Here is a 26,713-nt window from a genome sequence, read left to right on the forward strand (position 1 = left end):
CTGACAACTCAGCAATCTACACCTTCCAAGGAGCACGTGAATGTTCACACAGACCTGAAGCCTGAATCATCTCCCTTGTTTACAGCCACATGTGGAGTGAGACATGAATTCTTTATTATCCTGTTAATCTTCCGCAGCGTGCGTTAAAAGTTAAAAGACGCTTTTGACGCCGAATGACTTTGTTATCATGCGTTAGTCATTGTTTATTAAAGAGTGTGGGGTTGGATTACGTGGATTAAAGCCGGCTACGGCCCAATTGCGTCATTTTCTTCATCACCTTTTGCTCGGCCCACGTGCTGGAATCTCTATCTCTATACTATCCGATTCTGAAGTCAGGGCTCTGCAGCATCCGGAATCAGCTCATTGACAGTGAGTTAGGTCACGAACACCCCCAGGCATCGATAATTACGCTCTGACATGTCCTGCAAGACAACACGATGACTGTCAGGTTAGGTTTACGGGCACAAAGAGCGGTGTGTGACGACACTGTTGACATATATCACACTGAATGAGGTAAAAAAAATAAAAAAGAGGAGAAAAGAAAACAGTGCTGTGCAATTTGTTGCCAAAGCAGCTTAACAGGCTCTGATGGCTAAGTGAACGAAGAGGTAAACACAATCAGTGATAAAGCTGCTAGATTTAGCTCCAGGCAAAGTTTGATCACTGTTATTGGACACCCAGTGTATTCTTCAGAGGCTGTAAAGCGTTTTACGTTGCGCCTCCCGAAGGCTTGGATGTGATCTGGAAAGTAAATTAAATTAGACAGTGCTTAAGGTGGAAACAGTGCACCAACCACAGTTATGATGAATGAATGGTGACAGTTGTCTCCAGCGCTGTGTGCTGCATGAACCTGTACTGAATTTTGTCTGACAACTGCAGTCAGACGTTAATGCATCAATAACACATTATTACTTTCCTGTCTGGCACAATCGGCAATAACCCACATTTCTCAGGTGTGTTTATTTAACAAATGAGAGACAGAGAGTTTTTACAGGAACTCATGTTGGTGCGTTAAAATCAAACTGACATAAAAGAAATCTCTTCAGATTCTGGACCTGAGACATGAAATTAGCACAAATAAATAAAAAAGAATGAGGTTTAAATACAGGAGGTGTCATCAGAAAGTGTGTTAAAGGAAAAGTGAGTACAGTGAAAGCCAGTTTTAGCACCATGGACAGAGCCGGACAACATGAGGAATATCCCCCTGTTATTTGGTTGTTTGTTGTAAATCGTTTTGTGGATTCTTGCAGTTTGAGGTCAATGAACAAGCCTGACGCCAAAGACTGTAAATAAAGATGGACGACATGACAGCTCCCACAGTGTGCACACTGCACGCAAGCTCTCGCCCAAGGATACGCGGTAGTAGCATCGCTAGTTCCGCTAACATCGCGACTTCCGGCAGCCGACATTTAGGCTAAAATATGGTGTAAATGACGCCGTTTGGAGTCGAGTTTGAATGCCGGAGCTTACGGACACTTAATGACATCACAGGATCAGTGAGGAGTCATGTTTTTTTTCTGTTGTTTTATTCGATTAGAAAAATGTATCACCAATTACTTCAATTGTGTTGGATTTGGCTGCAACGCTCTTTACCCCTGAAACTCCAAAGGTGTTTGGCGGACTCAACCCCCCTCCCCCCCCCCCCCCCATCTGCATAGGGGTTAATAGATCATTAGTTAATCTTCATTTTTCGGTGAACTATCCATTAAGTACAATGTGATTATTTCAGCACCATGGACAGAACCTCATTACATATAACAGTAGAAATGTTGTTTTCAGCACCATGGACAGACCCTCATCATATATAACAGTAGAAATGTCGTTTTCAGCACCATGGACAGACCCTCATCATATATAATAGTAGTAAAGTTATTGTTTTCAGCACCATGGACAGAGCTCACTTCATCTTTAAGGATTAACAGTTTCTCCTGCACGTGCTTCGCCTCCTCACTTCTCTGGAGGATGATGTTTATTTTAGTTTTTTCTCACAGAGCAGATATTGACCAGCTCCTCCTGTTCTCTCCTCCTCTTCCATCCCCTGGTTCCTCTGTTCTCTCCTCCTCTCTCCATCCCCGGGTTCCTCCCTCTAAGCTCAGAAAGACGCGTGTGTATCAGACCTCCTCATTCCTCCAGTGAACGGAGTGAAACGGGGAGCAGGATGTGTGGACGCTCTCGTGACGCTGACACCGACTGAGCTCTGCATCTTTAAACAGAAAAAAAAAAAAAAAAAAGAAGCCCCCGAACAGAAAGAGGCAGCTCAGTCAGAACCGCGGGACGAGCAGGAACTACCTCTTTTTGACTTGTGGAGCGAGCCGAGCCGTGAGGAGAGAACTCACCCGCGCATCAGCTGCTCCTCACCGGCCTCTTATTGCTGGAAGCCGCGGCTCAATCAGTCACATGACACAACCGGAGGCAGGAGACCTAGAGAAACAGCCACAGCGTCTCAGCCTCGCTCCGCCATTCTCTCTTTTGAGCCATATCACATTTTTATCGCCACATTTTACTCCCGCTCGGTGAGTACATTTCCAATGGCTTTTTTTTGTAAGCATTTTTTTTGTCTTTTTAATTGCCCTCCCGTTTTTTTTTATTTTTCCTCCTTGTTGCTGGTGTTTGAATTGAGCATTGACATGGTGGTTTTCAGCGTTTTTGATTCTCAAGTTTTTTAGCATGTTATTCTGATCCGGTGCCAGGAGGGTGCACGGGGGCTTGATCGGTCTTCACGAGGCTTTTACTTGCTTGCAGTTTTGTTTCGAGGGTCGAACCAAGCAGGTTTTGTCAGTGTTGAGATTTTTCAACATTTATTGTTGGGTTTTGAAACATTTTTATTTTTTCTTTGATTTTTTTCTTTATATATCTATATATTTTTTGTTTCTGTCGACTTTTGCTGTTGCTATGCTTTGGTTTGCATTTTGCAGTGTTGTTCGTTGCCTTCCAGTTTTGTGATTTTGTGAGATTTTGATGTGTCGGTGCATCTCACCGATCAAACCCTTGATTTTACTTTTCTCTGTGGGTCCTTTTTAAAAAACGTTTTAACCTGATACTTTTCTTGCAGCCGAGCTCACAGGTTTGTTTTTTGTGCTTTCTCTTTATTTTTTTTCTCCTTATACTTTTGCTGGTGGCAGTGTCAAGTATTTTTGGATGTGGTCGTTTTTTTTATGACTAGATGATGCTGGGTGGACGAGGGGAGTTTTGATTCTTGGGGAGTTCAATGCGTTTTTGTTTTTATGTGTCCACGAGGATGAACAGACATTTTCCCTTTTGCAGGTAGGCTTGATATGACACGAGTGGATAAAGTGACACGTTTCTGTATTTGACAATAAAGACTGAGGTGACAGAAATATGCACCTGTGGCTGACGTGTTATTTTGTGAGGCTGGCTGAATGTAGGATTCCTTTATCACCTGATCATGTGATCGATCTGTGCGTAAAAAAACACCCATAAAAACAATCTATTGATCAAGAACAAGGGTTGGAAAATCCCACACAGGTCGTTTGCTCACAATGTTTCCCTTTGTGTGTTGAGTTCAACAATCTGAGCAGCTGAGGAATGAATGTAAGTAGCTGCATTCAGGTCCCCTCGGAAGGATGCCACTCTAACGACTTTAATGACTCCTACAGATGAAGTATCCAGGCTCCATCCCATATATCGACGTGCACAGGCAGGAATAACTATTTATATTGCTGCTGCAGTGAAGTGTTTCTCTAAACTGCAGTAGCACGGTGGGGTGGAAATAATCAGGTTGATAACCACAGTTTGTGTCACGCGTGTGCAAAGTTTCCTCCTAAACTTAAGTGCCCTCCTCATTGCTTCCATAAATACTCATGGATCAGTTCAATCTGATGTTGCAGGACATGATTATCGAGCTACTGACGGGACTCGAAAAGGATTTAGGAGGGTATTAATCCTTCGCGAAGCAGGTTTAACTTCAGATTATTGGTGCACTGCAGGATATGCGAACATGGCTAAATAGATAACATGCAGTCGTAGCTTGAAACCAGTCACTGTAGTTTTCCTGTTCTGTGTCTTATAGGCTATAAAACAGCTGTGTGTCGTTCCTGTTTACGAATCACTGCCACGTTGCTGAAGCTGAGTCCATAGTCAAAACATACAGAAATCCATAAGTTTCTATATCATTCTTGAGCTTCATCAAGCTTAATATTGGCTTTAAGTAGAGTTCAGCTTGTGCATCATCTCCCATTATTTTCCCTCATTCTGTTCCATATGTAGCCTGTTTAACAGAACACAGCTTTTTGTCAGTGTAATACTTCCGGCCTATAAAATATTTGAGACTGGACCATTAGGTCTGAGTACAGGCTGTAAAGTCCCGGTGTCATTAAACAAGCTGCCATGGAAGATCAGAATCAGAGCAGTTTGAATGCGTTGAGAAGGAACAGAACTACAAACGTACACTTTTAATAGAAGGGAAACTAATTAGCACAATTGAGGTGATGAGTTTTTATCATGTATCGAGAAGCTGTTGCCAGGCATCGATTCTCCCGTCTCCTGTGAGATGTACGCAGGCCGTAAAGCAGACGTATAGACGAGGAGCCACACTGGAGGTTTGAATGGTTTCTTAAGTTGGAAGACAATTTAGAGACAATGCGTGGAGCTGAATCGTGAAAGTGTCTCTTTAGAGTCGGGGGTTTTATCTGCGGTGACATAGAGACAAAGCAAAGCACTGGTGTGAGTCTGAAGAGGGATGTGACCTGAAAGTTTGGTTCTCAAGAAAATACTGATTAGATTTCATGGCGGAGCGATAAATCCAAAAATACAAATGTCAATGTCAATATCGATAATTATATTTATTAATGTCACATTATTATTATCTCTGAAGTTTAGAGACTTCTTTTCTCTCCTGAGTGAAGGAAGATAGAACGTTTTAGAACCAATTAGGGTTGAAATTGGTTGAACTTTTCTTATATGCTATATATTGCAATATGGAAATTATATTGTGATAACTATTGTTATTGCCCATATGCCCTAAATGATTAATTCAGTTTGGCTTTTCAAAATAAAACTCTAACATCATAGACTGTATATAAACATCACGTCTCCACTTCCTTCCTATCGACTGATGAAGGTGAAATATTCTGAAATTACGAACTCTGACATCTTAAAAGGGGCGGAGCTAAAGCGCTGAGGTCCCACAGATATATGTGCTTGACCAATCACATGTCAGAATCAGCTGTCAATCATAATGTGTCATAGCATCAAATAACTGATTTAAAACCAAACTTAGCAGAACTGTGATAAGAGCTACACCTAAAATGTCAGAAATCATATTTAAGAACATTTTTAGTTTGGTCCAATCTGCTAACATGGACATGACTTTCATTCTAAAGGCCTCGGAGGGATTCCAACTGCTTCCTCCGTTTGTTTCACTTCTGCAGAACGAAGCACAAACATCTGCCTCCTTCAATCAAACTGAGGCTTTTACAATAGCTCCTTTTTTCTTTATCCCTGTGTAAGTCGTAATCACACATTTTAATCAAACATTCCACATCTTGCTTTCGATCCTCGAGTCGCTTCATCACAGCACAGCGACGTGTCTTCACGCCCCGGGTTGAGAGGTGTTTCTGCCACACGGCGAGCTCGTGGACACGTCTCCTGCTTGAGCATTATGATAGCTTCTATTACGTCCTGCGGTGTTGTGTCTCCCCTCCAGGCAGTTCCTGTTATCTGGGCCGAGCCAGACCCGCGCAGGAGACACACGTGTGGCTTTACCTCCGCCACCCATGAATAAAACATCACACCAGAACAAGTTGTACACACTAATGCATGTGCTTAATAATCGGGCGCGTGCATCTGCATGTGTCCTCGTCTGAATGTGTGTGCAACTGTGTTTACATTCGGTTCATCCGCTCCTCAGGAACATCAGTTTCAGCCTGACTGAGCTGGACAAATGGAAACATAATTATATGCTGTGTTTTGCATCTTTCATACACGTGATGTGTCTTCACTCTGGGATGTGTGTATTCAGCACATATCAAGGACATGTATTAAGCTACAGGAACATGCAAAGAAGCACAGAGGCTTCTGTTAGAAAGGTTTTCCCTCAGTCCAGCTTTAGTCAAACATGCTCAGTCAAAAGGGAAATATTAAAATGAAGAGTGAATAGACCAGACCCCAACTTCATGATGATGTTTAATGTCCATGTGCAGCTTCACACCTCAGTCAAAATGTTGGGAATTCAAAATAAATATACAATAGTGACATAAGCATAGTCAATATGAAACCAAGGAAAAGAACAAATACACATGTAAAATGAACAGTGAAATGCTGAGTTCTTGATTTAAAGTAATCGAATCTTGCACAATATGTGTGTGTATGTGTGTGTTTGTATAATTTGTTAGATTACAGAGGGTTGTTGAACTATTTATTCATGAAATACACATTCTAAGTTATTAAAGAAGCAGCTTCTCTGGGTTAATTTGTCTTTTATTCCATACATGTAAAACACATAAAGCTAAATGTAAATAACTAACTCCCTCAATAAGCCCCCCCCCCCCCCCCCCCCCCGCTCCCTGTAACAGATAAACAGCTTCTACCTTTGACTCATTCTCCTGAAAAGTGTGAAGTACTTTACTTTCCTTTTCTGAGCTGCTCATTTGATAAGTGAGTGGATCTAACACGTCATATTCTGGGCAATTAAACCCGTATCTGAAGTATAGAGTCGGACTAAATGACTTTCTGTCTATTATGGGAACGTTTGAGTTATAGTGCATCAGCCTTCTGCACTGACACGCTGAGACCTCGGCGTATTATTAGACTTTCACACTAACTTTTGCTTCAGTTACGTTTCATTAACATTTGGTCTTGAGTGCATCATTCTTTTTTGACGTGACAAAAAGCTAATGACGGCAGAGAGAAGTTAGAAATCTGTGACTTTCTTGTAGAGGAAACTAATTTTCGTCTATTTGACCTTTGAGTAAATATAGAAAACAAGTCAGAGATTGAGAGTTGGTGTGTTTGCTTGTGTTTGTGTAAAGGAGAAACTCACTGCTTTATCAGTGGAGCCTAAACAAAGGATCAATTAGGGCAGGAAATCGGTTCAGTTTCTCCTTCAGGAGCAAACAAACTCACAGAGGAATTACTGTTTCCTCTTTCTAGAGGAAATAAGGTTAATGCTGATAAGGAGAAATCTAAACCTGCGGAGGAGATGTTCCCACATGTGACTTTTACACTGATTAACTAGAAGTGTTTCCCAAAGGAGGAAAGTCTAGTTTATGCAGTTTCACCTGAATGTGCAAATATCGATCCAGAAAACCTGATCGCTTCCAGGCTGCGTCGATTTCAGCCCCAGTTCATCAAACAGACATCATTTCTTCTTCATAAACTACTTCCTGTTCTCAGACGATGCTTATTTTTCATTTTCAACGGGTCCTACTTATCCCAAATAGCTAGAGGAAATAAAAAATGCATAATAAACGAAAGCTCGGGTCTCAGGAGGTTATGGAATCATTAAATTGTGCATGAGATTCCTCAGCAGAGCATGAAAGGTCGGGACATTTGTCACACGTGTGAATCGCACTTGTCCATCTTGGAAGCCTGAGCAAAATTCTGAATGCATCATTAATATCTGCCAGCTGAAGCTTTTTCAGTTTTGCATGTAGCTGCATCACAAGTGTGTTGTTTAAAATGAAGTAGTCTCTAAAAAGTGCCATTTGAACGTCATCTCTACAAATAGAAAAATGTGCGTGTCGACATGTTGGCGCATAGTTTACATCACGGACGCTGCACAGAGTCATCATGAGATCAAATAATTCAGAATCTGTTGTTATGATGATACACGGATTCATCTCAGCCGCTCCTGGTGAATAGATCTGTTGTTTTCTGTCGAGTTCTCTGCAGCGGCGTCACCTCCCTGCACCCGACGTCCTCTTATTAAACTGTAATTTGTAGAAAATAATGAGTCTCAGTGTGAGGAGCTTGTTTCATCAAACTTAACTTTTGGGCACATTAATACAAGTGTTTCTCATCCGTCTGCAGAGAGTCGTCGTTAAAGTTTTCACCCTCAGGCAGGAAAATGGACGCATTCAAGATGATTCGCTAGTTTTCCTGCTCGCGTCTGTGTCCCCTTAGAAAATAATGGAATGTCTCTGCGTATATATTTATATTTAAATGTGTGAGTTATGGAAATGTGGCTGAAATGTTTTGGCAGGAAGCAACAATGTGGCTCCGTGAAACATTATGAATGTAATACAAGCTCACACAAAGATTCGTAACAATGACAGAGAGAGGGAGCTGGAGGATGAAAGAGATGAATCACAATTTCAGAGTTTGTGACCTTGGAAGAGCGATTAGTGAAGTTTCTCTTTCTTTCCTGACTTGTGAGAATAAAATATCACCACAGTCGCCGGATCCTTGGCAGCAACAGATTCATTCATGAAACTGAATGTAAAGTAAACTTCTTTCGTCCTCATTGTGCTAATCGTTCAGGACCAAGGCTCCTTTCAGTCACACAACTCATGTCGGAAATGTTTGTTACAGCAGCAGAAGTTTGGCGTCTATGCTCCGATAAGATTATGGTTATTATTAATGTCTGTCGGAGGCTACTGGTGCATGCTGGGTAGTGGAGGGGCTGAAAGGACAGGAAGTGATACCGACACCTGCAGAGGCAGTTAAATAGGGCGAGGGTGTGTGTGATAGAGAGTGAGACAGGTCACATGATTGGAGCAGAGCAGCTCCATTGGCTGCCTGAACTAGCTCACAAGCGTCGATTTACTTACGCACAAAAAGAGACGTCCATTACAAGCGATGTCGCCGTTTTCGCGCGCATACGTCCACGCATCCCTTACATTGTCATGGTAGTTAAGTAATAGATCCACTAGAGGGCGGCGCAGCATCGAGTGTCTGACGTAAACACACACGATGATGTAGCTCTTAAGAAAGTTTGGTCCGGGCGAAGTAACATCATATGACAACTTCAAGTCAAAAAGTTCCACCATTCATGTAATTTCTTCCTTATGTCCTATGGTTGTCTCGCTTGATAAAGAAACAAATATAGACAAAACAAACATACACACAGAATTATTGTAACGTAGCAGAGATTTGAGTAAAACCATTTTAAAAGGGGAGATGATCAAGGATTCAAAAAAGAACATCATTTCCTTCTCTCTCATCAGGGTGAAAAATCATCTTCCTCTCTCTGAGACATAAAACAACAAAAACAAGCAGTAAACCACGAAGCAGAGAATCAACAAACAAAGACTATAAAATACTAAACGGATCATTAATACATAATTGATACCGAAGAGAAAACATGAAAATAACAGAGCAGGTCTCACAGGTCAGTTTGTCGAGTTTAAAATTCTGATTGTTCTTGAATGGAGATTATTGCCAGAAAGTGACCTACGGGACAAATTTAATTTAACATTAAAATGCAAAGCGAGCACGACTGGAAATTTAGAAGTGACCAGGGCATGACGATAATAAGTGTATGAACAGAGTGCATGGGAAACATCTAATTGGGGAGATCATTTTATTTGCTGCTTGATAATTCCTGACGGCGGTTAGTTCATTGGCCTCTGAGTGGGACTGTCCTCATGGACAAACTTTTATTTTACCAACAGACAAACAGAGACTTGATTCCGTGATTCTCAGGCAGATGTGTGACACTGTCTGAGAGGCTGTGTGAAGGTTACAGAGTCCAGTGGAGGAACAAACCCAGAGAACAGAGGCCAAGGAGCAGCGTGAGGTTTTCCAGAGCAGGTGGCCGACGCCTCCAGATGCTGCAGAGAAGCAGCGAAGCGGATAATGTCTCGCCTACATTACCTCAGGGACGCCGATTACAGTGGAGCGTCCTCATCTGGGTCAGCTCCAGGCGGGTTCTGCAGGGATCAGCTGTTCTCACTGTCGTCCTGCAGGACTCAGCTGTCTCTCACCTGCTCGTGACCAGTGTGGATGCTCGGACACCGACACATCCACCGTCTCCACAGACAGAGAGACTGTGCTGTATGGGGACAGACACATTTGCCGGTGTATCGATAACCTAGATATTGTTCTGGCCTCCTGAGGGACGCAGTTTTAAATGAGTGTAAATGTTTGTTGTTGGAAAGTTTATCAAATGCAAAGAGACACTAACTGGTGAGAAAAAGACACAAATGGATGCAAAGTAACAACAAAGAAACAAAAAGACGAGTAGGTTTGAAGAAGAGGAGGAAGAGGAGGATGCACCTTGATGTTGGTCGCCACCCACTGGTCTGAGCAGAGGAGAGAGAGGAGGGAGAGACTAAATGTATAAAGAAACATGCAAACTGACAATAACGAGACAGAAAGTGACTGGAGAGAGATACAGAGGCTGAATTTTGTTCGATAGAAGGGACACAACAAACAGAGTAGGTTGTCATCCGCCACTACACCGAACAAAGAAGAAGGAGAAGCTATCAAACATCAAGGGTAGTGAGAGGTACAGTACTGAATGGGGAAGAAGAGGAGGAAGTGGGACAGTGAAACACACAGTGGATGGAGGTAATGCACCTTGACGTCGGTTGCCACTCGCCCAACACGAAGAGGAAGAAGACAGAGATGCAAAGAGACAGAAACTGACGAGTGTAAGAAGCAGAGACTACAGGGGAGATGCAAAATTATTTGAGAGATATAACATGACAAGGACATAGATTTATTGTCCGACTGTATCATTTGTACTTTGAGTCTTGAGTTTTTATTCTATTTGCACTTGAGGGGCCCAGCACATACATTCATGTTCACGTTGGACAGAGTTCACTTCCTGCAGCTGCTCTTCAGGACACAAGTGAAGTTCCAGCTTCTCTTTGTTTGCAGGATCCCCCCTGACAACAAACCTTGTTCACTTACAGGATTCGGTCCGCTCTTAATTGCATTACGATGTTTTTAAAGCGCTTTAGCCTGATAAACCCGGTGTACTTACATTAAAGGCTTGCTGCTGCTTAGATTTAATAAGGGAAATTAAAGTGGCTCTGGAAAGAATTCAAATCCCTTTCCCCCCTTATCCTGGTATTGATTTAATTTAAAATGGGTATAAGATATATTTTTGCCGATTCATTTTACACAGAATAAAACGTAACGACAAAAAACAGATTTTAAAAACTGCTAATACTAAAATAAATGAAATAAAATCTCTCATTTATAAGCCCTGGAACTTCAATCTGAGCTCAGTTGCATCAAGTTTTTTAAAAGTTTGAATCCCAAAGAATAAACGGTACAGTTGAAAGCGTCAGTTTGCAAAAAAACAGATGATTTACATAAAGGGAATCAGACATATACATAACTGGGAATGGTGCAAAAAGGGGGGGGGGGGCTGCAGATTCACAGGAAGAAAATACAGTCTGGATGTGTGCACTCAGTAAAGAAGACAAGGTGTGTGTGTGTGTGTGTGTGTGTGTGTGTGTGTGTGTGTGTGTGTGTGTGTGTGTGTGTGCATGTGTGTGTGCATGTGTGTTTATATATATATTGAAACCTGAATGGATATTTCAAGAGATGTGACCCGACGCTGAGAGAGAAGTGAGATATTTCAACGCGGAGGCATCTTGACTCACACACTCACGAGGATCACGACCTCAATTTTCCGTGTCTGCCACTAGGAAAGCACAGGTGCACTCAAGTAGAGAGGGCTAGCTAGCCGGCTAGCGATTGAGTTTGTGTACCCCCGAGGGCAAGAACATGTCCGCCGAGCAAACCTTTTATGTTTCTCCTCAACAAACGCTTCACTCGGGGGGGGGCTGTAGGTTGATGGCGAGAATGTTTTCCGCTCCAAACTCAAACCCTGATTGAGCCTGACAGGAGAAACCTTAACTGACTGCAGCATATGGACGGACTTGAGGCTTGTTTAAATTTCGCTAAATGCGGTCGTTTCATTCTGCAGGACTCCACCAGGTGAAAGTTACACACGCAAACTTTTATTTTTACTACCGCTTTACAACATCGCTCTGGTTCGTGTGAATGGAAAGCGAGAGCAGCCCGGATGAAATAATCCCGGTTTTGTGCGTGTCGTGCGTGTGCAGGATTGCATTCGTGCCGGATTGAGATTAAGAACGGCCGACGTCTCCGTCTGATTACACTCAGGCTACATGAGACCCCCCTGAGATAAATGTGAGTTCGGGAAAAAAAAAAAGACAAAAACATCTGTCTCGCTAAAATGTGCTCGTATTCACCAGCGTGCTCGTGGGTAAAAATAGAAGCTCCATCATTTAATTCCCCACTTAGCCTCAAAAAGCAGTCGCCTCCTGAAACATTAATAGCTTGTTGACATCTTGCAGAGAGCCACAGTCTATCAGGTGGCACCGTGTAAATAAGGCTTCGTTCCTCATATTGATTTTTCTTTTTTTCCTTCAGGTTTTGACATCACAGGGAACCAAAGAGCTCGTTGCCGTTTGTTCTTGCGGATAACGGCGGCTGTCACAGCCTTTATTTCTGTTTCCATCCATTTTCTCCAATAAGCATCATGAGCATCGTCACCGAGCACAGACGTGAATCTGGATTCAGACTTTTTTATTGAAGAATCCAACAAAAAAGCTTCGGTTTCTAATGAAGCAGCTGTAAACATCAAGACGTCTGGCCTTGTTTTATCGGAGGGTATCGAGTTGACTTAATTATTTATTCCCCGTGAGGTAAAAGCAACACTATGCAACTTCTTTACCTTTAAACAGCAGCTTCAATATGAGTTTGATGGCTCAGTGACTGTGGATATGGAGAATGTTTCCTCTTTCATTCCCTTCCCAGTCACAGCTTCACCTCTCAGAATCAGGTCCAGCAAGTTGAAGAGTAAAGCTGAACTGGAGATCATGAAGGTCTCACTTTCTTTTTCTTACAAGCACGTTGCTCCGAGTCAAACAGGAAACACTTCCTGTTCTGCTTTGTTCAGCTCGCTCCACATCCAACTTTACACTTCAGTTCAGTTCAGAGGTTTTCCAGTGAAAATCCTATGAACCAAGTGAACTGTACAGAAAAACATCAAGTGAAGCAGCTTGTTTCATGTTGGAATTGGAGATGAGTTTTAATCACAGTATTACTTAAAAGCCCAGAAAACGTCATATGAGCTTTTTAGGAATTTTTCGAGCAGATAAATAGATAAATAGAAGAAAGACTTGTTTTTATTATTTCACCTTATTTATTTGTTTTTATTTTCTTTGCCACAGGGGAAGTAAACCGCATAGAAAATCCATTTCTGTCCGATTCTGACGAGTCGCTGGATGACAGTGAATGTTTCTGTCAGACGTAGATGCTCGAGCCACGTGAGGCTCTGTCCTGCAGCTCGAGCTTCAGTTCCTGCATCGTTCACCATGAACGTGGACGCACCAGGACATCTGCCTCACTTCCTACTGTACTCTTAAAGACACCTGTCAGGGGCAGCATCAGGGAATATAAACATCATTAAGAAATCAGGCAGGACACATTACATATGTAAATGGCATTAATTGCAGACATGGTTTGAAATATTCATTCAAATTAGTCCATCAGTTAGGCAGGGATCTCTGAGGCGTGATCATTCAACTAATTAGGTCAGTCGCTGCAAGTTCAAACAATCTGAAAAGCAATTTCAGTTTCCAATTAAAGTTTCACTGAGAGAAGGAAACTAACAGGATGGAGGAAAACACGTGTGAAGATGCAAGAAAGGTCCCCCAAACCACGACGAGCAGGACCGAGGGAGAATTCACTGTAGAACTGAACCTTCAGCTGCCAGTATGCATCACGATTTACGAGTGTGTGTGTGTGTGTGTGTGTGTGTGTGTGTGAGTGAGTGTGTGTTGAGCTGCAGTGCGTAAATATTTTCTAGGAAATCTCGGGAACAGAACTCAGGGCTGCAGAGTTGAACAGGGTCAGTCCATTCTCTGCTACCAAACACACAGGAGCAGAAGCTGGAGAACCACATAACCTTTATTCTACTTTATTTTATTAACTGTATTGTGATGAAAGTTTGAGGTAAATCTGAAGCGAGACAACAACATGATTGACATGAGAAAAAGAAAGAAAGAAAAACGATTATTAAAGTTTATTCTGGATGAAAAAATATCAGATTGTCTGAGCTGTTTATAGGATTTTAGACTTTGAAAATGGAAAATTGAAATGAAAATACTTCAGCTTTTAATGCTAAAGAGGCCCAATAATGCAATTCTGAGCAGCTTCAGGGCAGCAAATGTGTCATTTGTCTTTTCATTGACTGTCTGCAAAATTACTCAAAAATACAGATTTCCGTGAAGTTTCCTAGAGGGTTTGGGCTTAACAGAAAGAAGAAACCTTAACATTTAGAGCGGATCTGAAAATGAAATAAATCCTGTTTTTCAACATGTTCATACCAGGAGATAATGCTCTAATCTTTCTGGGGGAAACAATTAGGCATATGTAAAGTAGTAATATCTATGCAGAGATGAATATTTAGCTCGGAATCCAGTTTGAATCATGACATTCAATACATGCAATATGGAGATAAGTGGCCCTTGGTGGAGGTTCAGGGTTTTCAAAAGTCTTTACATATATATGAATAAACACCATATCGGTTTCACATCATGGTTGTTATTCACATGTTTATATACTACTTAATAGTATAAATATTGTGGAGTAAGCGTATACACCTACATATTACAGTATATGAGGCCTAAAGTAAGCAAGATGTTGTTTGGTTTCCTTTTGCTTTATCTCTCCAAGCAAATCTGCAACAGTGCAGCGTCACAGGTGAGATTCTGTGTCGAGACTCTTCGCTCTTCGTTTCTTCATCGAGCTCCACCTCTTTCTCAGTTTCTACCCCCCCCCCAACCCATCGCTCCGTCCTCACAGATCCCAGCAGAAGCCTCCAGAGACGCAGACGTTCGGTCCTTTGCTTCATTAATTACATTCTGCCGCCTCGTCTTTTTTTGTCTTTTTGTCTTTATATTTCCTCGGTGGTAGGACCCACTATACCCTGAACAATAAAACCCAGGAGCTGAGCTTATTCTATCTTCTATTCAAGGAGGAATAAATAATCACTTTATCGCCCAATGACAGATTAAATCCAAAGTGTTTAACTGCAGTGGATACGATGAATCCATCAGAGGAAGCTAAACAGTAACATATGGGAGCTGCTTGTGCTGAGCTGAAGTAATTAATCAAGTTGTTTCAATACAAATGTTTACAGCCAAAAAAATTAAGTTAGCTCTCGGAGAAATGTTGTATTTTGCCTCCGGGCTTTATTCCTCACTTTTCTTTACTTTTTTCTTTTGTCTGTTATATCACAGCGTCACCAGCTGTGTTTGCAGACGGGCAAAGCAGCAACCAGTTTAACTCATTTCTACGCAACTTCACAACTACCTGCACATAGCGCGTCTCTCTCTGGCTCCCTGGCTTCATCCGTCTCATCCGGGCTGACTCCCTCTTTCTTTTGTGGCCTCGCTTTGATTCTGACACACAGATCCAGTGGCACAAAGAGGCGAGGGGAGGTGCTGCGAGAGGTGTTGGGAGAGGTTGGAAGTGGCTGGAGATGCCATTAAAGCTCGGCACAGCGACGAGCCTCAGCAGCAGGGGATGAAACGTTGAAGGTGACGCCGCTGTGTTTCACAAATTGACCAGATCAGTGTTTGAGTCTGAGTCTGTCGTGCCTCTGGAATCTCTCTTGACTCATTTACGCACATTCTAGCAAAGGGATGGGCGTTAAAACATCCAATCGTCCAAGCAATAACCACCAAAACAGCTTGCGGTACATCAGCCGGTGCATTAACCAGTCTTGTTATTTACTCCTGTGGTAATAATGAGACGCAGTGTGGGCACAGTGTAAAAACAAAAACAAAATAAGAAAGACAGATTATATAATGTAAATTTTCCCCTGACCCCCCCCCCCCCGACACATGAGACATGGGGTGGTGAGTCTTTCTCAGGCTCCTCAACCAGCGGCCCCAGTGTCTGAGGGTTGTTCCATAGGACTTGGGCTCTTCTGGACAGAGGCTTCAGATGTTGTTCCTGGGATCTGATGGAGCCACTCTCCCAGTTTGGGGGTCACAGCCCCCCAATGCTCCCACTACCACGGGGATCACATTGCATTTCACCTTCCACATCTGTTCCAGCTGCTCTTTCAGCCGTCGGTACATCTCAATCTTCTCATGCTCCCATTTCCTGATGTCACCGTCCGCTGGGATATACCAACCACACTAAATGTCAGTATGAACATTATTAAAAAGACATCCCACTCAGAGAAAATTACGATTTAAATTCTTAGCAGAAAATAGTTTTCTTATCGAGGATTATCGAGGATTATTTAGGAGCAAATGTGAAGTAATTATCCATCTTTAGTCTTTAATTAACTCTAGGCGTTTAAAGACGTACAATTAGGCCTTAAAAAACAGCAGATAACTGTCGGATAGCTGCGGAGATATCGACAGGGTCCAGCTGGCCCGTTCCCCCGATAGCAGTTGCCATAGCAACCGAGGTCGTAGCAACAGACCCCCCCCCCCCCCCCACACACACACACACACACTGGTGAAGATATAATAAACTCCGGGGGGAACAGTAAACAGACATAATGCTGGTTCAGGGTCACAAGGTGCAGGACGTTTCAGATCATACAACACGATTCATGTTGTACTAATAATAAAGTTTTATCTCTTATAGTCTTAACTTTGAACTCGGCCATGGAGGGAAAATATATATAAAAACAACATGATTGCATCTTCTCTGTAACTCAACCTGCGAAACCAGCTCTTCTGCTCATTCTACGCTCATTTCACAGACCTCATGAGAAGCCGCACCTCGTTTCTCCAGCGAACCGATCTGACGTGAGGTGGAAATGCAAAAACATTCTCCAGCTGTGCCGAGTCACGCCATCTCATGTGGCAAATCAACACATTAGAAGCAACAGAAAAACTCCCGTGTAAGTTCTGAAGACGGCTCTCAGTGGCCGTGTTGTGCTTTCAAGTCTCGTCTCCTGCTTGGATCTCCGCCAGTGTCACAGTAATGTGTTGGGATGTGTCATCATCTTATCCAGGCAACGCTTTTCTCAGATGGAGCCGCTGAGGGCTCCCTCTTTGTGCTGGATTCACTGGAGTGCCGCACACACACACACACACACACACACACTATAAAGGAGACTGTTTATTTTTAGACGGCCCCCGCGGCTGATTTTATTTTGAGTGATTTAATAAGTGCCGGGAAATTTGGAGACTTTAGAAACTTTTTCTTTTCTGGGTTTGAGACATCACCCCCGCAAAGGTCAGCGGAAATGAGCGGAGTGGGAGGAGAACTTAACCTTTCCCTGGGTTGACTGACGCAGAGACAGAAGTGGCTTGATTGCAGCCATTGTGTACTCGTTGTGTTTGATGATAATTACACTGTTGTTTGCTGCATAAATATTTCATGAGCTCCTAACATGGCTTTAGAGAGCGGGGAGACTTTAACTGTGCTGAGGCAGAAAATGACCATGAAATAACTGAGAGGTGAGGTTTGCTACGGTTCCCACACAAAACTAATGACTTCTTCTGGAGCGCTGACGTTCGTGGCCTTTTGCCCTGAGTCTCGACCGTGTTGTTAACTTCCTGCAGGTGTTTCTGTCTTTGTTTCACGGAGAAAAGTTAGTTTTCACTTAAAAACGGGATACGGTTGTACTGGTTTATAAACTAACTTTTTTTTCAAGCACGCGTTTAATAATTTGTAATTGCCGCCTGTTGTAACCAAATAAAATGCGTATTTTTAAGTCATTTGCATGTTATTGTCACTTTCTTTTTTTTTTTTCATGCCACATCATCACATCGTTCTGTCTAGACTCTGACCAAAACGCCATAATTATTTCTCTAACGTCACGCTAAGCTCAGAGATCTCAGCTTCCTATAGTGTCCAGAAAATAAGAGGAACACAATTACAGTGTTTTTCCACCATGTAAGTGCACAGTAACTACGGTGATTTTCCGAGGCTTCCACAGAACTACAGTGAACGTCTGGAGCAGGAGACGGAAAGTGAAAGGAGATGTCACATTAAAGAATAAACTAGAAGGAACTGAAAGCACCATTTTGATCTCAGACCATTGCATAAGCTGAGACGAGTATTTTATCGACTGTCATGTTGCGGAAATATCCAAATTGTTCTAAAATCTATATTGCAACCGTTAAAAACCATTGGAAAGGATTCTAGCATCATTTCTATCTTAAGAGATGCAGCGTTACCTGCATCTCTGCTTCCACGGCATTATCACATCTTCCCGAAACATCACCATACATACTGACTGTGAACACAGGACAGTGCCGAGCTGCAGAACGGCTGCAGCAGCAGCAGCAGCAGCAGCAGCAGCAGCAGCAGCAGCATCAGTTTCTGCTTCCTCTGTGTTGTTCAAAGAGAATTCTCTACGCCAGCAACTAAAGATCTGCGCCTGCTATACACACTGCATAGTAAACATGACCCAGCAGCACAAAGCAGCGCACTCCAGCACTCATATTGATTACGGCAGAGGGATACAGAGTGTGTAGCATCTGCAGAAACAGTTGGATTTGATGAACACACCCCCGCAGGACATTAGCGGGTAAATTCAGATGAATATTAAGATTCTCCCCCTCCTCTGATGCATTGTACAGTTCGATGGAGATATTTTTTCTTTTTTCAACCCCCCCCCCCCCGTGAAGAAGGGATTTTATTGCAATCCATTATCAGCCGTCGAAACACAGAAGCTCTAAAATAGCACTTGTTAAGAAAACATGGTTTAGAGCCAAATTAGCAGAGACATGGAGGAGGGGGGAAGTATGGTGATGACTCTTTAGGGCAAAGACGTCCATAGGCTTCATGTGTAATCAGTGTTATCTTAAATATAGTCGATTATCTTCATAAATTCAAGTCAGTGTTGTAGTTTGAATGTGGAAAATAAATATGATCGGTCAACATGTTTTGATTTGAAAATATTAATACTAAGTGTAAAATAAACATTTGAACTTGACTGTGGGATTTTCCACCTGCCGACATTATAGTTGTTTCACGTCATTATTCAAATTAGTGTCAGAAAGCGTTTATTTTCCTTTTCTGATGAGCTCACTATCGAGTTCTCCATATAAAAGTCACTATATAGTGAAGTAGGGGTTAGTGAATGAGTGGGTGAGAGTTTCAAAATAAACCAACGTGCACAATAACAAAAAACTTAACTCAAGCTGAGGTTTGACAGTTTCCAAATCAATCTGGACTCATTTGAAAGGACAAGAAAGTGAATCACGATAAGAATTTTGCAGGAGAAACAACACAACGACCTAAAGAGGCCCCACAGTTCACCGCGTGTCATCCTGGAGGCTGAATGTGTTGCTGCAACAAATAATCTGCAGCTTACAACTCTAACAACTGCCACAAAATCAATACGTTGGCATGTTTCCAGCTCGCCTGCCGGCCTGTAGTGCGCCCGATGTGACCCGGAGAAGTGACATCACATGGAGGAGGTGATGAAAGCGAGCAGGTCCTCCAACGCATCGTCATGCAGCTGGCGTCAGAGGTCACGGCCGCCACAGAGATAAATGCAGAGGAGTGTGAGATAATAACAGGATCATTGACTAGATCGTCTAAATTAAAGAACCCTCTGGCTTGTTTCTTTCATGCGTACTGTACTCCTTCCACTGGGAAAAGCAATTAAATGTACAAAAACAATTGAACATCAACATATCTGTGAGCCTCGGAGATAATTCTGTGTTGAGAAAATGAGAAAGAGAAGGAGACATGAGGGAAGAGACAGAGGGAGAGCTTCATTATATGCAACTTTTTTACAGGGTCATGGTTCAGCATTAGACACAGATAAGGCCTAAAGAAAATGTTGAAGTTTTGTAATCTTTAGGTCAAGAAACCTTTGACCGATCAGCTCCGAAAAGGAATCAGCTGGAGATACACTCCCAAGTGATATTCACAGCAAGTTTGGTGAAAATCTCTCCAGGCATTATTGAGTTATTTTGTACACACACACACACACACACACACAGACCCAGTGAAAACAATACCCTGCTTCCTGCTCTGCTGGTGCACAGGCTACAATATATTCATATACTAAAGCTTTGCCTCCAAAGTGTGAATTGTGTGAGTGTTGTGCAAGAGGTGATGCATCCTAATTCAGCACCGTGTCAGGTTTTCCTTCTTCTTCTTATTCATGCGTCGCAGAAAGTGAGATTCAAGTTCATTCAAATAATTTTCCATCATATTCCCCTTCACCTCCTGTCTATTACACCCAAATACACTTTCATCAATAGGCTCCCGGGCGAGTCGTTAGCGGGAGGAGAAAGTCATTACATGTCATCTGCATAGTGAATAATGGAGCCGGTGCGAGTCGTCTCTGTCGTTAAGATGTTCATCGCCGAGACGCACCTGTGCCGAGTGGATTCAGCTGAAATACTCGAGTCTTTTTCTGTGTCACATTAGGTTGTTTCATAACCTCAAACTGAAGACGTTTCAACCGACTGAAAATCCGCAGTTTTATTTAGAATTTATACTCGAATATTAAGATGCAAGCCGACCTGGCAACAATGTCAAAAAGCCTCATATATAACAATATATATATATATACACACTATTTTTGAGACAGTCACTATTCGCCTTCAAGGTTTCACCACACTAAAGCGTTTTCCCCAAAGTACCAGTCATGTTCTCTCCATTCCTCCTGTTGTCTTGACAAAAAGCGCTGCCGGTGTCTGAGGTAAGCTGGAATCAGATTTACTTACAGTCAGCGCTGACAAAGTCACAGTTGTTGCACCGTGTATCCATGTGGCACGAATCAGGATTCAACAAAGTGCAGCTCCACGTCTCTGCTTCTTTTTTAACATCCATTACGGAGCATCACTCCGTTGTCAAGGGAAGGAAAAGAGACAAAAAAAGTCTCTCCGCTGCAGTTTGTGATGCTGTCGCTGACTTTTCAAATAACCACAGACACCAAATCAGCAATGAAATAAGAAATAAGTGCTGCATCAATGATACTGTCATAAAATGGCAGTGATCATGTGCAGCTCTGTATCTTGAAGCTGCTCAGATTATCTGATGTAAACCAGGACAGCTCCTGATGATAAACCATATGATCATTTGACACGTGACAGTTTCCTTCAGCGACACTTCAGCACTTTACCTCGTTGTTTTGATTTTATGACCCTCAACTTTATGTGACTCATCTTTTCGTGAAAAAAAACATGTTTAAAAAGGAATAAATATTATACTTAAATTTCTCAGATGACACGACGACCCTAAAATGATTCAACATAGCTACTTCAAAAGATAATAACTTCTTGCTTTTTGTGCTGCGGCGGCCAAAAATCTAATTTTGACCTTAAAATAGCAGCTTTGATATTAGTCTGACGGAATATGGAGAATGTTTTCTCTTTCTATGTAACTTTGGTGAGTGGGTTCGATCTCCTGTGAGAAGTGTGGAACTGACTGAGAGTCTCAGAAACAGGTCCAGCAAGTTGAAGAGTGAAGCTGAACTGTAGATCAGTTTAAAAAAGACTTTGAAGTTATTAAAAACCAGAGTTTATCTCAAATATTCAGCAGGAAACTTTTAAAATATGAAGAATTCTTAACAGAGTTTGGTGGATTTGTTACAACGGCAGCTCTTCTGCTTCAGGAAGCCGGGGATCATGGGTAATATCCATTGTCCAAGTGGTACGACTCAGTCAGAGATTGATCCTCTTAGTTTTTTCTTTACATGAAAACCCATCAATCACACGGAGACTGAGGCTGTAGAGGGCGCTGTTGCTTAGTTAAAGTCGCGTAGTGTTGCTTTAAATCCCAGATCTAGATAAAAATAAAATACATTCGTCAAATATCTTCAAAAATAAACAAATATACATATACACACATATTGATAATTGCGATAAGTTGATCTGATATCTTTCAATATTTAATTGTTGTTTCGCACAACCAAGTTTTATTATTTACACGTCATCTAACATTGATTTATTCATTTATTTTCCTAAACAACACCCTCATCAGTAAACAGGCTCTTTTAATAACCGTGCGTTAGCGCGTTAGCCGAGCTGCTGTACGTTGAGTCAGACGTCACTGTTTAGTATAGAGGCTATCAGTGATGATTTAGTGTGAGAGGGAGCAGAGGTGATGGAGAGAAAAACATCGGGCCCGTCTGCGCTGCTGCTCCGAGCTCCTCAGATGTGAGATGTGAGGCAGTAAACACTGAGCCGCCTGCAGCTCTGTCATACATATTATTGGGTTATAGCTATGAAGGCAACCCGGCCTTAATCCTCTTCAACTCTGCGAGGCAAAGCAGGGAGTCGGCACGCGGCGGCTCTCCCGTGACAGCGCTGATACTTTCATTAAAGCCAATCCATAACCTCGCGAGCAGGCAAATAACGTGATGAGCGGGAATTAGATTTTTAGGTGATTTATTTTGCGGCGATTACAAGATTGTTCAACAGCAGGGAGAGAATCCACAAGGGAAGCTTATTATTGTGTTCTACTTGTTATTACTCCGGCAGCGCCACAAATTAACAGGATTCACTCGTCCGTGAAAAAGCTGTTTATCAATGTATTTTAAACTCCCCGGTGGTTGGTGTGGCAAAGCTTCCCCGTCTGTCATCTGTGTCCTCGCCACTCTTTGATCATTTCGTGACCTCTCCCGCTCTCGTCCTTCCGCCGCGGTGGCGCTTTGCTCACGTGACGATTCCTCCGGCGCTCGATCAGCATTAATAATGCAATCTGACAGATATTGTATAAGGCTGAGTGCGAGGTGTCACTCACAGCAACAAACAAGTGAGGAAATGGATGATGTGATAAGGCTCGAGAGGGAGATGAAGACGGAGGGAGGAGGATCACAAGGTTTAGCGGTTCACTTCACCTCAAGTTATTTTAGCGTTTGACAGATACAGAGCCTCTAATCCACGAGGATTTCAGATTTCACGTGTCGCCCGTTTCCCCACCGGCGCGCAGAAACAATTTTTGTCGTTCACTTCCCCGTATTCTCATTTTAAGTCGTCTTTATTTAGAAAGCGAGACATGACAGTGCATTTCATTCCGGGGGAAATGAGGAACAGTCGTCACACTCAGAGATGACGGTTGTTTTGAAAAAAGGAGCACAGATGGCGTTTCCTTTTTTTCGACCGTCACCCCTCAAAGCGACGTTCCCCTCATAAGAACTGATTTTCGTGTTCTGCTCTTTGGAGGATGTGAGCATTCATCCACAGCAAGTATGTCATTATGTGGTCAGCCTCCTGCACAGCACTTTGAGGCGTACATGTCACACAGTGTGGCGCTAAGAGGAAATGAAGGGTTTCTGTCAGTACAAGTGCCTGGAATCCTTTTTTTATATTTAGTTATTATCTGCCGGGAGGGGTTATGTTTTCTCTTCGTCCGTTTGTTGGTTTGTTTTTCAGCAGCATTGCAGAAAAAACTACCAAACAGATTTCCGCAAAAAATGGTGGAAAGATGTGGACGATGTTTCGTATTCATTTTCCAGTTTTATCGATTAATAAAGGCGCATTCACACACACATTCATAAAGCGCTTCTATATGCAGCACTTTTCTTTCGACATCAGGGGCAATCTGGGGATCAGTATCTTGGAGGACACTTTAAAATGCAGTCTGGAGGAACCCAGGGATTGAACCATCGACTCTCTGGTTAAAGGACGATCCTCTCTACCCTCTGGGTCACAGCCGCCCACAGATAGGACACGGGTCAAGAAAGAATTTTCAGGATCCAGGATTTTTGTTTCCACTTTCTTTCACAGACACATAGTTTCTCTGACATTTACATAGATTTCCCAGGGAATGATTCCTGGATGTTGATAAGAAAAAAGTCAGATTTATTGGACTGATATTTACGTCTGTGTGCATTTGGTGCAGATTCGAATAAACATCTCTATCTTGTGGATTTAAATTGTGGTTTAAAAAGGAGGACAGGACTTTTTCAGCTGCTGTACAGTGGCGTCCTGACCCGAACTCATCAGGCATTCTGTTATTTCCCTTAATTTAAGTATTTGTGCAGTAGAAAAAATCAAGAAAAGCTGACGTGAATTCAACTATCATTTCAAAGTTTTTGTCCGAACTCAATCAGGTTTCCAGACTCTTCACTACGGCAACAAACAGGGCTACAAACCTGGAACTGCCACCATGTGTAGCTGAGATATTGTGGATTTAGTAGAGAATCCCCAGTTTACATGTCTGCTCATTAGTTTAGAACTACGTCCAAACAAAGTTGACAGATTTGGTGCAGAATTCAAAGAGGCTGCTGGTCCTTAGTGGAGGTATGAGCTCGATGTTTCTCTAAATCCGACGAGCTTTTGCTTAGACACAAACAAATTCCCACGTATGATGTTTAAAACAATTTTTCAGCAACTTCTGAGCCTTATTTTTGTGACTCCAATCATTCTAAGAGAGTCAGATTTTCCACATGACTGTTGTCTTATTTTTTCAAAAGCATATAACGATGTTGGTTGTGAACTCTGCGACGGAGACGGTATTTTTTCGTGTCTATTTTTATACGTTGTTTGTTTTGTCTCATGCAAGAGTAGTTCCTCCGGCTCGCGCAGTCGTTTGCATCAAGCTATACGGTGCGTGCGCTTCGTTTCTCTGAGAGGAGAAGAAGAGTGGAGGGCAGCAGACAGACTCCATAATCCTCTTCTGCTACACAAAAAAAGTGTGCGCTGTCAAACTGTCAAAACTTATACTTCAAGGGTTGTGACGGGTCCGCCATGTGAGGTTCTCCATTGCCTTTATGTCTTTGCACAAGTGTGTGTGTGTGCTTTCTGCTCGTGTGCATCCGTGTGTGTGTGCACGTCCGCCGCTGCACTTGTCCTCCTGTTTGTGTATTTTATGAGTGCGTCCACATTTGAGGGCGCAAATTCGCCTGCTGCTTTTTGACAAACCCCTTTGACAAACTCTGATCTATTCTACTGAAGTCTGCAGCTCTCACACTGCAGACCTGATAAATGGAAATATGCCACGGCGAGAAGAAGAAGAAGAAGAGGAAGAAGAAGAGGAAGAAAAAAAGAAGTGCTACACTTCATGAAGTACGCAGAGGGCTTCATTGCCCAGGGAGACCCTTGAGGTTTCGCTCGGGCTTCAACTAGCTTTTTTAAATCTGCAGCGGCGCCGTGCAATTACTGGCTGGAGAGAGAGAGAGAGAGAGAGAGAGAGAGAGAGAGAGAGAGAGAGAGAGAGAGAGAGATTTGGTTAGTGTGGAATAGGTAGAATTAGCAGCAATTACTACCTGCTGCAATTGTATGGCCTATTTGTAAGAGACAATAAAAAAAGCGTAAAAGAGGCATCATCCCCTTCATCAAGCTCATCTTATTGCCTCTGCTCCTCCTCTTCATCCTGAACTCCTTACCGCACACGGCTGTCAGCAAATATTGAGACTGCTTTAATTGTGCTTTACTGTTGTACTAGAGATGCTGTGCAATTAAAGGAAATGAAATGAGGGGGCGTGATGAGGTGTCTATTTACAGTCGGGAGAGGGTGGAAGACAGTTTTTAAATGGAGACAAAACATGCAGCCAGACAATTAAACGAACCCCCTCTATACCACACGTCTTTTTATATTCTACTTTCTATCTTATATCGTCTGGATGACACAACCATGTTTTTCCCGACCATGCATAGTGAGTATATTTAGTGTGTCATGCCCTTAGGCCTTGTCTAAACTACTGCGGATATTATTTTGAACGGATATATACATGCAGCCCTCCATTTCTATAAAAGTCTATGTCCACACAACTTTAGTTTAAACATATAAATATATATACATCTACATCCAAGAACACAGAAACATCTAGAAACGCTCAAACAAGCTCAATCTGAGGCAGAAACCTGTGAATGACGGTAATGTGCTGCAGTGATGCTGGATTTAGCTGCTCTCTTGTAATTGGACCGACCTGTGCCAACCAAACATAGAGAAACTGGTTTATAGCCAACATCATTGTTGTTGCACCTGCTTATTACACAAAGCGACATTGGGCAATGGGTGAAGCGAGTGTCATGGTTTCCCAAATGTTCAGTTTTTTACGTGAACACAAAGATACACAGAAACCAGAGTTTTTGAAAATCTGTACTTTAGAAAGTGTTACATTTTTGGTTGAATATCCGCAACAGTGTGGACAGGGCATCAGTATAATATCAGTGTTGTGGCTCTTGTGGGATTTCTGGGTTATTGAGATTCAACCCTGGCTACACACATTTGATTAGTGTGGAAAAAAGAGGCGCTTTACAACAGGAGGCCAATTTTATATGCACATTTTCAATTGGAGGAAAAAAAAAATCTATTGAATCGAACACTTCAGCTTTTGTCTGGGATACATTCATGGTAAAAACAAAGATATTTGCTCATACACATACCAGTATGTTTCAAAAATCCATAAAAGTAAAGGTAGGAAGTGAAGATTGTGCATTGATCCGTCTCAGATATGAAAATCTACCCATAAATGTACAAAGATGCACACGAATGCTGCGCTAAAACTCCTGAACATTTGCTCTGTGTGTTTCTGCAAAGTGGGTCATGTTTATCATCTCTGTCTACCTGTGTTCTGCTGTTTTACACAATCCTCACTGGTACGGACAAGCAAAGGGAAGAAGCCTTGATTTACTGTCTCTTGCTGCCGGAACACAAGGGCTGAAGATTCCTCTTTAAATGGTTCCTCACTAATCAGCTAAGTTACTATTTTAGTTCTTCTACTTGTATGCGCAGTAGCTGTTGGGGGATGGCGCCGTGTTATCGAGCTCCTGACGATACACACGCACTCGCCCAATCACGAGTCAGTCTACATCTTATCTCACGATGTTAAAGGAAAAATAATTCCTGAATCTGCCCAATGATCCTGATCTAAACCAAA

General features: G+C 42.4%; 1 protein-coding gene across 6 annotated transcripts in view; it reads left to right on the forward strand.

The window, feature by feature from the left end:
• The first annotated feature begins 2,020 nt into the window (after positions 1-2,020).
• LOC117753830 (RNA-binding Raly-like protein) overlaps positions 2,021-26,713 on the forward strand; it is a 78,597-nt gene continuing 53,904 nt past the window's right edge. Inside the window, exon 1 of one of the 6 annotated variants that reach the window (XM_034572257.1) lies at positions 2,021-3,264. The gene's annotated coding sequence lies outside the window, so the exon portion shown is untranslated. The remainder of the gene's footprint in view (positions 3,265-26,713) is intronic. The other 5 variants (XM_034572256.1, XM_034572253.1, XM_034572254.1 and 2 more) reach the window with 5 other exon arrangements.

The sequence above is a fragment of the Hippoglossus hippoglossus genome, chromosome 20 (genome assembly GCF_009819705.1).
Source record: "Hippoglossus hippoglossus isolate fHipHip1 chromosome 20, fHipHip1.pri, whole genome shotgun sequence".
Classification (NCBI taxonomy): domain Eukaryota; kingdom Metazoa; phylum Chordata; class Actinopteri; order Pleuronectiformes; family Pleuronectidae; genus Hippoglossus; species Hippoglossus hippoglossus.